Source organism: Cygnus atratus, chromosome 10, assembly GCF_013377495.2.
Source record: "Cygnus atratus isolate AKBS03 ecotype Queensland, Australia chromosome 10, CAtr_DNAZoo_HiC_assembly, whole genome shotgun sequence".
Lineage (NCBI taxonomy): Eukaryota > Metazoa > Chordata > Aves > Anseriformes > Anatidae > Cygnus > Cygnus atratus.
The window spans coordinates 8472382-8487538 of record NC_066371.1 but is presented as its reverse complement, the minus strand read 5'-3'; the positions used below and the strand labels follow the sequence as shown (position 1 = coordinate 8487538).

Below are 15157 nucleotides of genomic sequence, written 5' to 3'. Positions count from 1 at the left end.
AATCCTCGGATTAATAAACGTAACAACATTTGTCATTTTCACTGTACTCTACAATTTTCTTGTACTCTTGACCAACATTTAAACAACTCTCAGTATAAAAAGTAGGATTTCAAACTCCAAAACCCGTTAGTACTAGTAAATGAAGCATATGTTTAGCTATGAAAAAAATTACTCTGCTAGAATTACCTTTCTGAAATAAGTCAAATAAAAACATAACAAAAAGTGGATTTTGACATTTTATATTTTGTTGAATACCATTACTGCACAGGCAATCACTGTCTCTTACATATAAATTAACAGCCTACCATCTGTCAAGTGTTCAGATAATCACAGGGTTTAATGCACAATATGGTTATTAGAATGTGACCTGACAAAAGAAGGAGAATGCAACCTAATTTGGACAACGAAATCTATGATCTCACTTGCAAATGACAGTTTGACAAGCTATTATTCTGCATTTTGGCTTCTACAGTAAAAGCAATTTTACGCATACGTAATTCTATTAGTCATACAGCCAACTGCCTGTGGAAGATTACTTCAAACTATAAAATTTGCTTGGTCATTCAGGATTTTGAACTTAATTCTTACACAAATATTTGCAACATGAATACGAGTTTAATGATCTGTACATACACACCTAGGAATAAAATACAAATCACTAGGCAAAAATAATCCTCTGTGATGCTACCATTAACTGTAACTACAGACTTCCCCTGTGAATTTTCAAGTAAGCATGCAAAAAGTCATTAAATCCATTAATTACCTATATATCAACTGATGTCTGCTTTTTCAAGAGTATAAGCGTACAGGACAGCTCTGTATGGAATCTGTTTCTCATCTTCGGTATCTGTTAATGAGCACCATTAATGATTATTTTTATTCAGAATAATACTTACATGCCACTTTTATGGCATATTCTATGTGCAATACCTTGTTTTTGCCAAGGTAAAGATTAATGACAGTTGCCTCTACTCAAGACTACTAAAAAATCCTATTATTCTCTACTAAAAGAAAACTGTAACCTGGCAAGCCTCATGCGCCCACGGCTCCCACATTTTTCAAAGCCTCAACTGCATTGTTAATGCTCCAATAAAATATATTTCCAAAGGATATACTCTAAAGATTACTTCAAAGTGTAAAATAAATGCTTGAGAAAGATGAAGTTATGTCTTCAGAAAAAAAGAAGAAGCATTCTAAGATGGTGACAAAACAAAAGAGTTCGACATAAGCAGTTATATTACCTGGAGGACTTCAGTAGGATAATAACTATGTAATTAGTAAAACCAACAAGTGAGGAAATCTTATTTCTTTATTTTTGATTCCACTGAGCCTCTGTTCTTCTAACTTTCATGTTTTCTTTAGTTATGACAAATTCTATGTTTTCGTACCATGTTGGCTTGGTACATTTGTGAGTCAGTGGACTGAACCTCTGCAGCAGGGGTTTCCATGGGATCAGCTTTACACCATCAAACACACGGACATGAAATTTAAGAATAATGTGAGGGAACGATCACAAAAATCTCCAGAAGGAGGGGGAAAAAAATTTAAATCAGATCATGGTTTATGCAAGGCCTATCAGCACTTCAGAGTGCTTACAGCTGTACAAAACAGCGCTTACCAGACAAGAGTCTGCTATTCAGATTATCAGATTTACTAAAAGAGAAATAAGAAAAATACGAGCAAAGCACAAGGAAGGAACATTTAGGAACTGAATCATTTAGGTTCAGTTTTACATATAGTAAAAAAAATCCCTATTAAATGACAGAAGATTTCAGTTGTACAACATAAGCATCACAAACTAGCATTTTCCAAAGCACCTGAGTGACCTATGAGCCTTATCCTTGGTTTGAAGATCCCACAATCTAATGCAGGACACCAGGCTCTCAAATGCCTTATAATGCACATAGTAGGATTTATAAAACATACTTAGCTGCGTCATCAGAATCTGTAATTGCTTTGTGAAACTGGCTTCTGTGTACTGATGAGCCTTCACGTAGCTCACGGGGAAGTTACTCTGTGATAAAGGTAAGAATAATCATTACACAGACTACTAATTCTCTGGATGTCTCAGTGTGTAGTAAGCGCAAGGTGGTACATCAAACAAAAGCATCTTAGATTAGTGTGAACTACAAATGTTTACCTAGGGAATGACTGTAGAGAAACCACTACGCAGTAAATTCAGTGGAATTCAAATTCATTGAATTCACCAGGTAAAAAAAGCATTAACCTTACTGAAAGTCAAACCTCTTGCAAAACTGGGGTTTAGGTTCTCCAGTCAGTTGGGTACATCTGAAAAAAATTACCCTTAAATTTAACCACTCAGAACATTATCCCTTAGAGTAACTGACAACTTCTTGCTGACTTTAGGCTTTGCCTAGAAAACATTGCACGTCAAATCCAGATTACGAAAGTTAGAGAATTACACAGAATTGTATTTGCCTAGTTAATAGCTATTAAGGGCTACACTCAGGGCAGGCTTGCAGTGAGATTAACAGAGAAGTTAACCTTCTGTGATGGCTGCTAATTGCCAGCTACTCCAGTGACTGGGGAAGCAGATCTCTGTGACCACAGCTGCTAAGTGACACCCGGTCAGCTTTACTGCAGTACATGGCACTTCAAACAGAACGGAGTTGGTCAGCCTTAAATAATGGTGCCAGTGATGATTTCAAGTTACAATATTTGTAGCAAACTGTGAAAATAACTTGGCCCCAACAGGATGTTCTAGAGGCTCCACATCTCACTTCGGGCAAAATGCTTCTGGAATACAGCCTCTGCTGCACTTTTAGAATTTACAGCTTGTGCTGGCAGAAGTGGGGCTGGAAAACAAAGACTTCTGGGTCAAAGCCTGCCTGAGTGGTGAAAGGAAAGCTTCCCACAGATGGTGTGGATCTCAGGTGGAAGAACAGAACAGCAGGGCTTGCCAAAGGTGGTTTACAGCAGGCAGGTAATTTGCCTGGCTCTGGCACAGTCAGTTCTACTGAACTGCAAGGGACCTCCTCCAGCACCACCACCAGATCAGCTGATTAAGAAAGCACCGGCATGGGACAGGCTGCACACTTCAACAGGGGCCGGCACAAAATCTGAAAGCATGCTGGTGATACAGTGAGAGTAACACCTTCCAGCATCCTCTGCTTGGAGTTGGCAAGAATCTCCCTATGTATACTAAACATATCACCTTTTCTTGTCTGCGTAAAGACAGAACTATTAACAGAGTTCTGTGCACGAAATTCTATGGATAAAGCCTAGGCATTTATTTTCTTGTATCTGTACATCCCCATGAAGAAATTATAAAAAGGAAAGGGGAAAAAATGTATGAAAACACCTTAAAATCCACTGTATTCAGGATGTAATTTTTACTCCTTAAACCCTGAAAATAAGGCCAAGAAAAAAAAAAAAGTATAGGCTTCTAGAACACTTTTCACAAACTTTTTTTTCCTCTCCCCACGACAGAATACGTTTACAGATGTTGCGTGTTAGGTTTCCCACTTCTTTTCTAAACAACTAGCACATCAAAATACATTTTGTTTACCTATGGAAAAGTTTCATTCTGAAGATTCAGTGCATCATATTTTGAATTTCTTTTGCTCAGGGAGGAAAAAGTGACTTCATGGGAAGCTAATCAAAATTTTGCATTTTAGGGCTAATTTGCAAGTTCTCTGGCCTATGCTGTTCGAAAAGGTGTTTATATAACCATGACTCACCCCCCTCACCTGTCTTCCTTTTTCTCTCATGAGAACATGAAATTAAATACATTAATATGAGCTTTTAAATAGTCAGAAAGACAATGCGACTTTTCTCACCAAAACATTTAAAATAATTTCTCACCAAGTCAAGGGAAGGGAAGGATGAGGATTGATGTCTGATTATTCCAAATCAGCCAAAATGCAAGAGTAGGAGCTGACCTAAAGCCTATTACAGTTACCAAAACAAATGGCAGTGAGAATAGCTTCATACATTGTGTAAGGAATTCACTGTAGGTGAAGGGGGGGGGGGGAGGGAGAAAAAAAAAAACTCTTTAAAAAGAGTAACTTTGGTAATCAAAGAAGCTCATACTTTGCACTTCCTTTTAGAATATTCTGGCATTAGCACTGCCTGTACATTTGCTTCTCTATAATAATTTCATTGCTAACAAGATCAGAGGAAATGATTTATTCCACCCCCAGTCTTCCTACATTTGTACGTCATCCTATGGGACATTGGCTTTCTGAATTGCTTTTGGCCATCTGATATTATATTACTGCAGCCTTCCTCAGAAGGAGCCAGAAAAAAAAATCAAAATAATTACATTAATTCTGGGAATCAAAGCTTATTGACTTTCCCTTGAGCTATAATACCAAAAAGCCAGTTACAGAAGTTGCCAACTTATTTAATGATACCACCAACTCCTCCCTGAACTCATCAAAATATCTCTGAAAACATTCTCAAAAATATTTTTGATGTATAGCAACACATTATTAACTCTAGTTCATCTCAACACTGAAGATAGTAACTTCATCTGCCTCTGTTCCTTCCACCTGTTTGTGCCTAGCATAACACTGAAAAACATTGTCATTGCAAGGAAAAAACCTTCAAGAGTGCTCTGAGTTGCCACATTCACAAGCAAACCAACATCTCATTTTCACATTCCAAGTATGTCTTATTTATTCTACAAAACTCATGAAATGCTTTTATTAGAATACAGTTCTAATAAAAATAAACATGCTATACCCACCCAGTAGTTTATTCTGAGAACATAAATTCATAACATATTGCGCAGTATGAATACTGCACTGGACAGAGTACTTATGTACCATTGTCATTTTTTAGGGATCAGTCTGAGTGAGCACTACCACACAAAAAAAGGCTACTTACACATGTATTTGTCCCAAAAATTCTCTTTGAAATTGTTGATACTTCTTTCCCAGATGTCTTCCTTTAGAGAGGAGACTTCCTTCCCCAACCCTTTTTCTCCTACAGCCATAGTGTCGATAGCATCAGTTTAGAATCAGGTGTTCAGCACTAAGCTTTTGTTGTTGTTACTAGTCTTCAAAAAGATAAGAAAAGGCCAAATCCTTTTCAGGTTCTTTCAGTGGTGCCCAGACTTGGAAGTCAGCGAAGACTTTCCTGCAAGAAATCTAGCTTGTAAAACTAGCATAAATAAATAAATATATAAATAAATCCAAAGTACCAATGTAATAAAAAATAGTAAAAATGGAAGTGAGATTTTGTTTGCACCCCGACTCCTAAATAAAAAAATTTAACGGAACTTCAGAGTGTATTCAATACTATCTAATATAGACCTGAATTCTTACCAATCTTTCAAACAAAAGGTATTTACCTTCAGTTAGTATTGACTTGCAGTTTCATTTCAAGAAGTACAAATAAACCTGAAGTGAAAATAAAAACTATAAACAAGTTAAGATAGAAATGCTGCTTTATGATGAAGGAATTTAAGTGTGTTCTAAAAAACACTGAAATAGTCTGGCATGACTTACTGATTTAAGAGTAAAAAAAAAAAAAAAAAAAAACCTCCAAAACCCAAATAAAAGAAAGTTGGACTTGATTTGTTTGTACAAATTCATGTCCACAATTTGGCATATTTAACTAAAATAAATGTTTCTAAAACCTGACTTAAGCTAAATAAAATATATTAATAGGCTGAGTAAAATAGTGGCAATATAAATATGTCATTTTAGGGTAATAAAAATAAGCAGTTTTACCTATATTTTAAATCACATGTGAATTAGGGTAGGAATTTATACTCCCTCATGCAGAGTACCGAACACTGAGATTAGGAAAAAGAAGACTCAATTAGCTACCGCAGCTTCCTAGCTCTAACCATTAGAAACAGAACATTTGAGAGGTAAAAGACTATGACATTTCAAAACAAGGACATGGCCAAAAGCCATCCTCTCCTTTTAGCACTGAATCCAAGTTGGAGTTTCTCAGCAATGAGGCCACTCCTAAACGCTCAGACTCACTGAAACCTCACAGCTCAGTTTGCCTCCGGTAGCTCCTCTGGGCAGGGAGGGACAGCAACCAGACAGGGTCTTCTGGGAGAGCAGCTGGAACAAACTGTTTAGCTTCTATTTTCTTTGCTGGTCTGTCTATTGAGAAAATTAGCACAGATTCCATCAAACTCTCCTTTCATTTGAAAACGTAGGGGCAGGACAGTAGTTTGAGACACAAAAATGTGGTGTAGGCTTAACGATGCTAATAAGAGATTTTCAGAAAACTGTTTAATGAAAAATAATTTGTTAGAGAGCTGCATTGCAGTAGAGTTATAGAGCAGTCACCGAATTATTAGGGATAACAAAATACTGCAACTTTGATCTAAATGGTTACAATTTTCTATTTTTAAACTGAAATACTATAACTTACTATACTGCAGCAGTATTATTATTTAGATATTAAAATTTGTCATCGTACAAAAATGGCATTACTCATAGCTAGAATGGATAAGCAGGAATAATGATGAAGCAGCACAGAAGTAATGAAAATTACAATTTATATATAAATTGGAATTCTCATTGAATTAAGTCAGCTTTTTATGTTGACAGTATATAGCATAAGAGACAAAATTAGAATCTTTATTTAATTTCTACTAAGAGTTCAAAACTGCAATTTCAGAAGTGCTTGATAAAGAATGTCCTTTTTGAAAATTGATTTGCATTAACCTTTTGACAGTCTACCTAACTGAATTAGTTTAAAGGGTGTCTAACATCTGCAGTGACATGTGCTATCTCTGTTCCATTCCTAACAGAATTCCCTTGCCGGGCTGATGATGTATTTCAGTGGCTATTCCTTCAGGAATATTTTAAATGTAAAAAAATAAAAGCAAACAATAATAATTTTGAAAGTTAAAAAAAAATAGTAAAAAAAAAAAAACATGCCAGGGAGGGGAAGCATAGTTGGAGGAAATAAGTCCCTCCTTAAATGTAAAGTTTATTTTCTCATACTAAATGGCAAATACCGGCCCTGCAATGCCCAGGATTTTGACTCCAGATTTGGATTTGCATCTGCTTCAATGACAGTTGAATGGTTTCACAAATCACTTTCGTCTTTATCCTGTGGGTACCACGTATGGAGGGGCTTGAATGTGTCAGGTTTCCCTATTAAATATTCAAAGCCTTTTGCTAAACCTTAGCATCAGAACAGGTTACTGGTGACTTCAATACTCTCCAACTGGCTTTGTGAGCCCTTAAATAAGCAATTTCCTAATAACATATTTCAGTCTTGCTGCTATCACACAGTATTACCTAAGTTACATTAATACACTTACCTTTTTAATAGTAAAATGTGTACAGCAGTTTCTACTGGATGAAGCCTTGATAATACAGGTTTCATAAGTGGACGCACAAAATTACAACTACTGTGCAATTTCTTCAACTACCTTATTAAACACAAACAATTCCTTTACAAAATATTCAATATGCTGGTGCTAAGAGCATAGTCTTTTGCAGTGTCAGCGGTACAACTTAATCAGACCAAGGTGTTTTGCTCCTGATCTTTAAGTGTTTAAGTGTAAAAAAAAAAAAAAAAAAAAGCTAAAAGATTTAACTAAGTGATTAAAGTTTTATCTCTTACCAACCATGATTAAGAGGAATCCCTTTAATTGTAATCTGAACATCTTTTTGCCATTTCTGCCCAGAAGCTAGAGCTTCAAGAGATATAGTATAAAGAATTCTGTGGCACATGATACTTTCACCAGAAAATCAGGCATGACTGACGGACTGTCAACTGAAATGGTTTTGGTTTGAGTTTTCTTTTCTTGATTTTGGGCATGGTTTTTGTTTTGTTTTGTTTTTCTTTCTTGAGAATTGATAACATTTTAAAGGATAGTGATTTTAACTTAAGAATTACCTGACTTATTTCAGTCACCTTTCAAAACAGAATGATTCAACGTCTGTTAGATGCAGAATTTCAACTTTACAACTAAATAGTTGTAAATTAAATTTTTAATTAGGAAATAAAGTGAGACTTGTTAATAAAACACAAGATACTAGTTACGCATCTTTAAAACTTGAGGAACACATTATTATTTAATTTCTGTTTGTAGATTAACCTGATTACAGGTAACAGTTCATAGCATCAGTAAGCCACCTTCAGGAAAATAAACCTAAGATGTTTCCAACAAATAACAGTTTACGAAGGTTAACTGCTTTATTTCACTTAGAAAAAACACCCCTGATTACAACAAATTTCCATTTTACCCAAGAAATATTGGTATAACAATGACTAATAATTAATCCTGAGACAATTGCAAATTTCTAATATCCTTTGAACCTCCTATATCACAAAGAAGCGTTATGGAATCAAAGTCTTGGTAAAAGTTCACATTTCAGGTTGTATAAAGCCACTGCATCTTAGTCATACCATGATATACAGAATTTTAACACCATATGATGCAGTCACCTGGAAAACACATTACCGCTGCTGTTACCTCACTCTCCATCCATACTTAAATTCTAACATAAATTTGGCAGCTACTATGTAGAAAACTTTTCAAGTTAGAAATCAATGTGTCATACATGCTGAAAGGTGTAATCCTAATTTTCAAGGTGTGGAAAACAATCTTCAGAAGCTTGAAGGACAATGCCTGCTAAGCTCATGCAGTAAATACACTGGCAAAGATGAGGAATCAGAAAATCCTTCCAAGCACTGTTTCTGTACCAACATTCAGAAATAAGAAAAAAAAAATCCTTCATATAAGAGGATAAAACCCAGCAGTTTGCATGGATTTTTTTTTTAATCACACTATGTATTTAAAATCCCCATGACATATATGAAATATAAAGAAATATTTGTACAAGTTATATACACCTATATTCCATACTTGGTAAAAATCCTTTTCCTGTTCAGTAAAGGAACAACATTCATAATATTACTATTGTCCGTGACAAAAAGACATTTTTCCATGCTATCTGCAACTGAGGAAGTGACTCAGAACTCACCAGTCCTGATTTGTGAACAAGGAATTAAAATTTATGTGACTGCAATATCGCCTTGGCTGTATCTGAAATCTTTAAGACAACATGACATAGGAGAACAATTATAAAAACTAGTAACGAGAAAAATTACTCCATTCAGCTGTTTAATTTACACAAACAAAAAGATGTGGTATCAACACACGTACTAAACTTTACCCACTTCATTTTTACTTCCTTTCTCAACAATCCATTCTACTGATGTTCAAAAAAACATCCACTGAAAAGTGGCTGCTGCTAAGATAGTTTGTTTTGAGCTACAAAGCCATGACAAAAACTTTATGATAGAAACATCATGGCACAATGTTTTTTTTTTCCTCTGAAGGGCCCTGTTTACAGTGTGAAAACCTCCTTCTCTGTCAAGTGCTCTATTTTAGAATAATCTGTTTACTTCCTGTCCAAGTTATTTAAAACTACATACTTGTCATCAATGCATAGCAAAACTCCCATTGATGCCATTTCTAAAGCTTTTGTAAACTAGTTAGCATATTGAGGCTTTATATGAAGCATTTCTTTGTTTCATCTACTAAATGCTGTACTACCAATTGAATACTTTATCCTGAAAACCAAAAGCTTCAGAACAGTTAACAGCTACTACATAAACAAGTAAAAAAAAAAAAAAAAAAAAAAAAGGTGAAGAAATTTGAAGGCAGCATGCTACTCTAATTCAATACAGTAAAAGAAAGATTCTTTTACTGACTCATTTCAGAGACAATACATCAAAGGCAGCAAATGTTTTTATAGCCACTGAAAATATGAAAGACAATTCTTGATTCTAAGCATAACATCCAATCCTCATATTTACTGAGACTTGAGAAATAAAAAAGAATAAAAATTTTCCCCCCTTCCCAGAAAATAGATTAGGTAGGCATGACATTTTTCTACTTCACTGTTGCATGCATTTATAAGCTTTCCTTTTGTAGCATTTATGAATTCAAATGGTGCTAGGGTTAAGTTGGAGGAAAGCAATTTGGCATGCATGCACTGAATTTTATCAAAGAAAGCAAAAGCAGTCCATGAGGTCTGGACTGACCTTAAAGCAGAAGTATTTATTTGGAGATTCTAAGGGCTTATCAATTGTGTCTGGTAAGAAGGAACCTAAATTCAATCACACTTGCACACAATGTCACCTTAATTCAAGGAATCACCTTTCAGTTCTATAGGTGTGTCAATAATATAGTTGTTATTCTATTACTATAAATATTATCCAAATAAATAAATTCTATGTATAAGTAAAAAGGATATATTAGTCCTACATTTTTACAGGATTTTACGGGATATAGAAGCAGGTTTCCAAAGTCAGCTACTTCCAAATCCAGATAATTTATTCAAAAAATTCAACCTATGCTGTTCAATGCAGTTATATTTTCAAAGTGTGTGTATATATAACAGTGATGCCTTCTGTAAACAGCTATCCCACAGAAAATATTAAAATAATCTTACAAGCAAACAATTACCATAGAAAATTGCCTTAGAAATTTCAAGGATACACAAAGGAGGTAATTTGGAAAAAAATATCTTTAAAGTACTGCTGTTTTCACTAAGTAAGCTATTCGTAAATTATTCTGCTGAAATACAAATGCATTCCTGTTCTCCAGGAACAGGACACTATATTATTTCAAGGTAGGATTCCTTCCATTTGTCTGTGGAAGTTGAGTAGTCAGTGTTTCCAACTCTCAAGTCCTCAATAAATTAAAGAAATGCATTAGAAACAATTAGTGGGGAAACGTTTACAAGAAATGTGCCTCTTAATGACAAAGGCACTTGACCAAATGCAGAACTACTGCAGCACGAGCACTGAAACAACGTGCAAGTGGACTGCATTTCCTGAACACTTCCATCTTTCTGCCAATTAAGCATTGCAATTATTTCCAGGTACCGATGTGCCAGTGATTAAGATTCTATTATTATTTTTTCTACTTTAATCACTCTCCCTCCATCCTTTTTTGTCCTTCCCTGGTTATTTCCTTTAATTGTTGGAAAATCTGAGACTGTTTTACAACCAGCAGCACACAGAAGTGGTCATGTCACTGACACTGAATTCAAGTCCCATGTTTCATACATTCCAAGTATGCCTACATCCTTTATTCTACTACAATGTGGTGTCCTGCATCCCTGACTAATATTGCCTTTTTTTCTTTCCCTACTAGAGTAATAAATAATATTCAGTATTATTTATTGCCAGATATAGCCAGCATCTGAAACACCTTACCCCACTTTGTCAGTGGGGTTGTTCCCCACCTTTGATCCCCTCTGTCCTTTCTAACTAGGCTAGAACTAATTATTTTAACGTTCCATGACAAAAGGCAGACTTCTTCCCCCCTCCTATTGGATGTGGGTCAATATGCCACAAAACAAACTCCTTCACATCACTCATTTTCACTAATAGTCTAGTCACAGAGTGGGTTTTTTTTGTTTGTTTGTTTGTATAAATGGTCTGAGGAGACCAGCTGGACATTAATCTCTCAACATCTCTAAGAAATTAAAAGTCGTCTGCAGTACAATGGCACCAGTTATGTACCGTTACATTCTTTCTTTGCTGGTATATCAGTAGTATATTCAAACTTAAATATGTTATTTTTAGGTTTCAAAGGTTGGGATGAGCAGCTATCTGAGCTTACATCTTTGTCAATTTACATGTCACAGACGTAATACAAGAGAATATGTTCTTGAAATGTCTACACCTAGTGGTCTCAGGATGCCAACTTGTTTCCTGAATTCAGGATGACAACTGGTTGATGGATACGTAGTGTCAAGTCTACTCTTTCCCTTCTGTCTACATGATGAATTCCTTTCTTGGGTCGGATATGCAGATGTTTCTTAGTTCTGGCTGTACAAAAAAAAATCTCTGATTTTGCTGCATCTCTAATCTTTTTCTTGAAACTATTGATCCCCCTGCATATTAAGAAGATCCCCCTTCATATAAAGAAAATGACCACTGAACTCCAACAGGAAAGAGAACTGTTGCAGCTCTTAACCCAAATAAAAACAGGAGAAAGGGAACTGGGGTCAGAGAAATGTAAGCCAAAACTCTCTGTTGAAGATAAATACAGTAAGGATTAGAGCATGCATATTTGACTCACTGGTCACCTATCACATACAACAGGAACCAAAATAACTACAGTCAAATAGAAGATAAAGCAGGTACAAACAACTATAAAAGTACAAATCACGGTTGCCATGTTTAAGTAAACTTTCTTGCTTCTCAAGTTTTCCTTTGAAGATACTTTTATGCACCAGAAGTATTTGTTCCACTTTCCTTTTGTGTGTGTGTGTGTTCACCTAACTATAAACAGCTTAACTGTGCATATAAACATTAAAAATCAATTTACTATGTCATAAAACACAAACATCCACCAAAAAAAAAAAAAATCAAGACCATACCACACATTCATCTCTTCTGCATTACACAAATCTGTTGTTTAACAAATGTTTCAACAATTGATCACAATGAGCTAGAACTGATGACACACAAATCTACGCTGGTTTAAATTTCATTGCATAATGTGACAATCTTGAATTTCTAAATCTTCCTTTTACGTTGCATGCTGCTTTAATTATCACAATTATTTTCTGTGATATCAGAATTGATATCCCTGAACTACGATATCAAAGTTCAACTTTTCCAAAACAGATAGCAGAAAATCTCAAAATGAAGAGAAAGAATTTGTTGAAAACAAAAGTAAGATTATGGGATGAAAATGAGTCTTTTTCATGTTGCCTGATGCATTATCCAATCTCTTTTTAGGGAAAAAAATAAAAATGAAAATAAAAAACAACCCCCATATTTCAACTTTAAATATGAGTCAAAGAACAAGCATGTTCTTTGCAGAATGCTGAATTACTTTCAAAGGATAAAGTTACTGTGACACTTTATACACATTCACTGAAATTTCATTCATTTCACTGAAATTATCCAATACACAGTGGGAGGAAAAAAAAATTAACAGATCTCTGCAACATTACATATCTTATTTCATTGTTTCTGTACAACTGGTTGATGCATACTACTACATAAGAAAGCCTCATGTAAATTCAGAAGAAACGTAAAAAAATACCACTTTTAACATTTTTTCCCCACCTCGCATTATTGAGCTAGTGACCAGAAGCAATACCTGTGCATTTATTTTTAAATACACCTAGCATTAATCTTTGCAAACATAACTGCACCAGAATAACTTAACCACTGTGAACAAACCAGAAGTCAGCAATCATTCTATAAAATTTGGCCACCCTCAGCATATCAACTTTCTTTACATTTTCCCTCTAACTAACGCTCAGCATTTCTGTGTGATAGAAAAGCCAGGTGGTTAAAGAAGTTGTCCTGTCAGCTTTATCTTTAATCCATGAATTTAGATCTGTGAGTATAACAGCAAAGGATGGGTGGCAATGTTTGTCAACGCAGTGTAACAAATACCCTTAACTTTACAGTATCTTCTTCTTCCTGTACTTCAAGGCTACAAAGAGATAATAAATAAATATAGCAAGTAATGACCTACGTACCAGTAAAAAGAGAAGGTTTGGCCTATATATTAATAATCATGTTTACTTTGTTCAGCTACTACTGTATGAAAGAAGACTGTAGTAGAAAGATATTGCCTCTCTCTACTGCTTTAATGGCACCATACTTTAGCCTATAGCACTGAAGTCACACACCAGATGTGATACAAAGAGAAGGCAGAAATGATTTTGGCTGGTATTTATTTCCTCTGAAGTTACAGGGGAACTACCCTGCACGTTTAATAAATCAGGCCCTTGGTCTTACCTTACATGCAATGAGCCTGAAGAACAGACAGGCTGATGCAAGCTTCACTGAAATGACAGCTTTCTGAGCATTACTGCACCACTGAGAAAAGACATTTACATCCTCATCCTCTTTCTTAGGACATACTTTTAATTTTACAATTGCATCTAAATGATGATTCTTCCAATTATTTAGACTAGTATGATGTGGCTAACTATGGAGCAAGAAACCCACTCCAACAAAAACATATCCGTCAGGGGACAAAGTTGCACACATATCAATTAGCTAGGGATTTAGGAAATAGAACTTAATTTTAGCATGTGTATCTTTACTATTACTGAAAAGACTGGAAAGACTACGTGTGCACATATAAATTACGCAGCTGAGGGGGAACCTCATCGCAGTCTACAACTTCCTCACGAGAGGGAGTGGAGAGGCAGATGACCTGTTCTCCTTTCTCACCAATGACAGGACCCGTGGGAACGGTGTCAAGCTGAGGCACGGGAAGTTTAGGCTGGACATCAGGAAGAGGTTCTTCACTGGAAGGGTGGTTGCACACTGGAACAGGCTCCCCAGTGAAGTAGTCACTGCACCAAGCCTGTCTGAATTTAAGAAGAGATTGGACTGTGCACTTAGTCACATGGTCTAAACTTTTGGGCAGACCTGTGCGGTGCCAAGAGTTGGACTTGATGATCCTTATGGGTCCCTTCCAACTCGGGATATTCTATGATTCTATGAAATTGTATATCCATGTTATTATTAACGTGCATTTGGTTTATCCACTCATAAAACTCTGGTTCTTATTCACAGAAAAAATGATTCAGGTTTCACTAGCTTTTACTGAAAAAACTCACAAAATACATTTTTGCCATTGTATGTTGTAGATTACACTATTAAGGAAGCTACCTTTTGCTGGCTTTTAAAAATCTACCTGTTAGCTTACATTTTAAACTGGTTTTGAATATTCTATATATATCTGTGACAATGCCATTGATTCATAATAGCTTTTGCTACTTTTGAGAAAACCAGTAGGCCTTCAAAATATATATGTATAATTTTATTTATTTTTAAGTAGGCTAACAACTGACAGTTTTACCAATAAACTGCACCATGGGTAGTTTATTCTCAGTCTTCAAGATCACCAAAAGTCATTCTGGTTCTTTGTTAGACTCTCACTTGTGTGAGTGAGTGCAGATGCTGTCTGTGATGACCAGGTGAACAAAAATCAGTTGAATGCCTTCATCTCATTTTTCAAACCTAGAACATTATGTCCCATTTCATTTTTATGAGCCCTATTTCCAACATTTTCCACCAGGTCCTGGGTACAAAAAAAGGTATTTTTCTTGGTGTTTTATCATAGCTCTCTCTAAGCCATCCACAGAATTCATCAGCTGAATTGTCATCAGAGCCGTTGAGCTCTATGATAGTCATATTGATTGGTATCTCC

At 35.5% G+C, this 15157-nt stretch overlaps 1 protein-coding gene across 11 annotated transcripts in view; it reads right to left on the bottom strand.

Annotated features, from left to right (window-relative positions):
- The window catches only part of FHIT (fragile histidine triad diadenosine triphosphatase), a 562355-nt gene that overhangs the window by 529362 nt on the left and 17836 nt on the right, over positions 1 to 15157 (bottom strand). For 3 of the 11 annotated variants that reach the window (XM_035546802.2, XM_035546801.2, XM_035546799.2), the window contains exons 1-3: positions 4852 to 5089; positions 1927 to 2014; positions 764 to 847 (exon numbers count right to left, since the gene is read on the bottom strand). The exons of 5 other annotated variants lie outside the window; for them this stretch is intronic. The gene's annotated coding sequence lies outside the window, so the exon portion shown is untranslated. Of the gene's footprint in view, positions 1 to 763; positions 848 to 1926; positions 2015 to 3825; positions 3910 to 4851; positions 5091 to 15157 lie in introns of those variants that run through there. 3 more of the 11 variants (XM_035546800.2, XM_035546803.2, XM_035546798.2) reach the window with 3 other exon arrangements.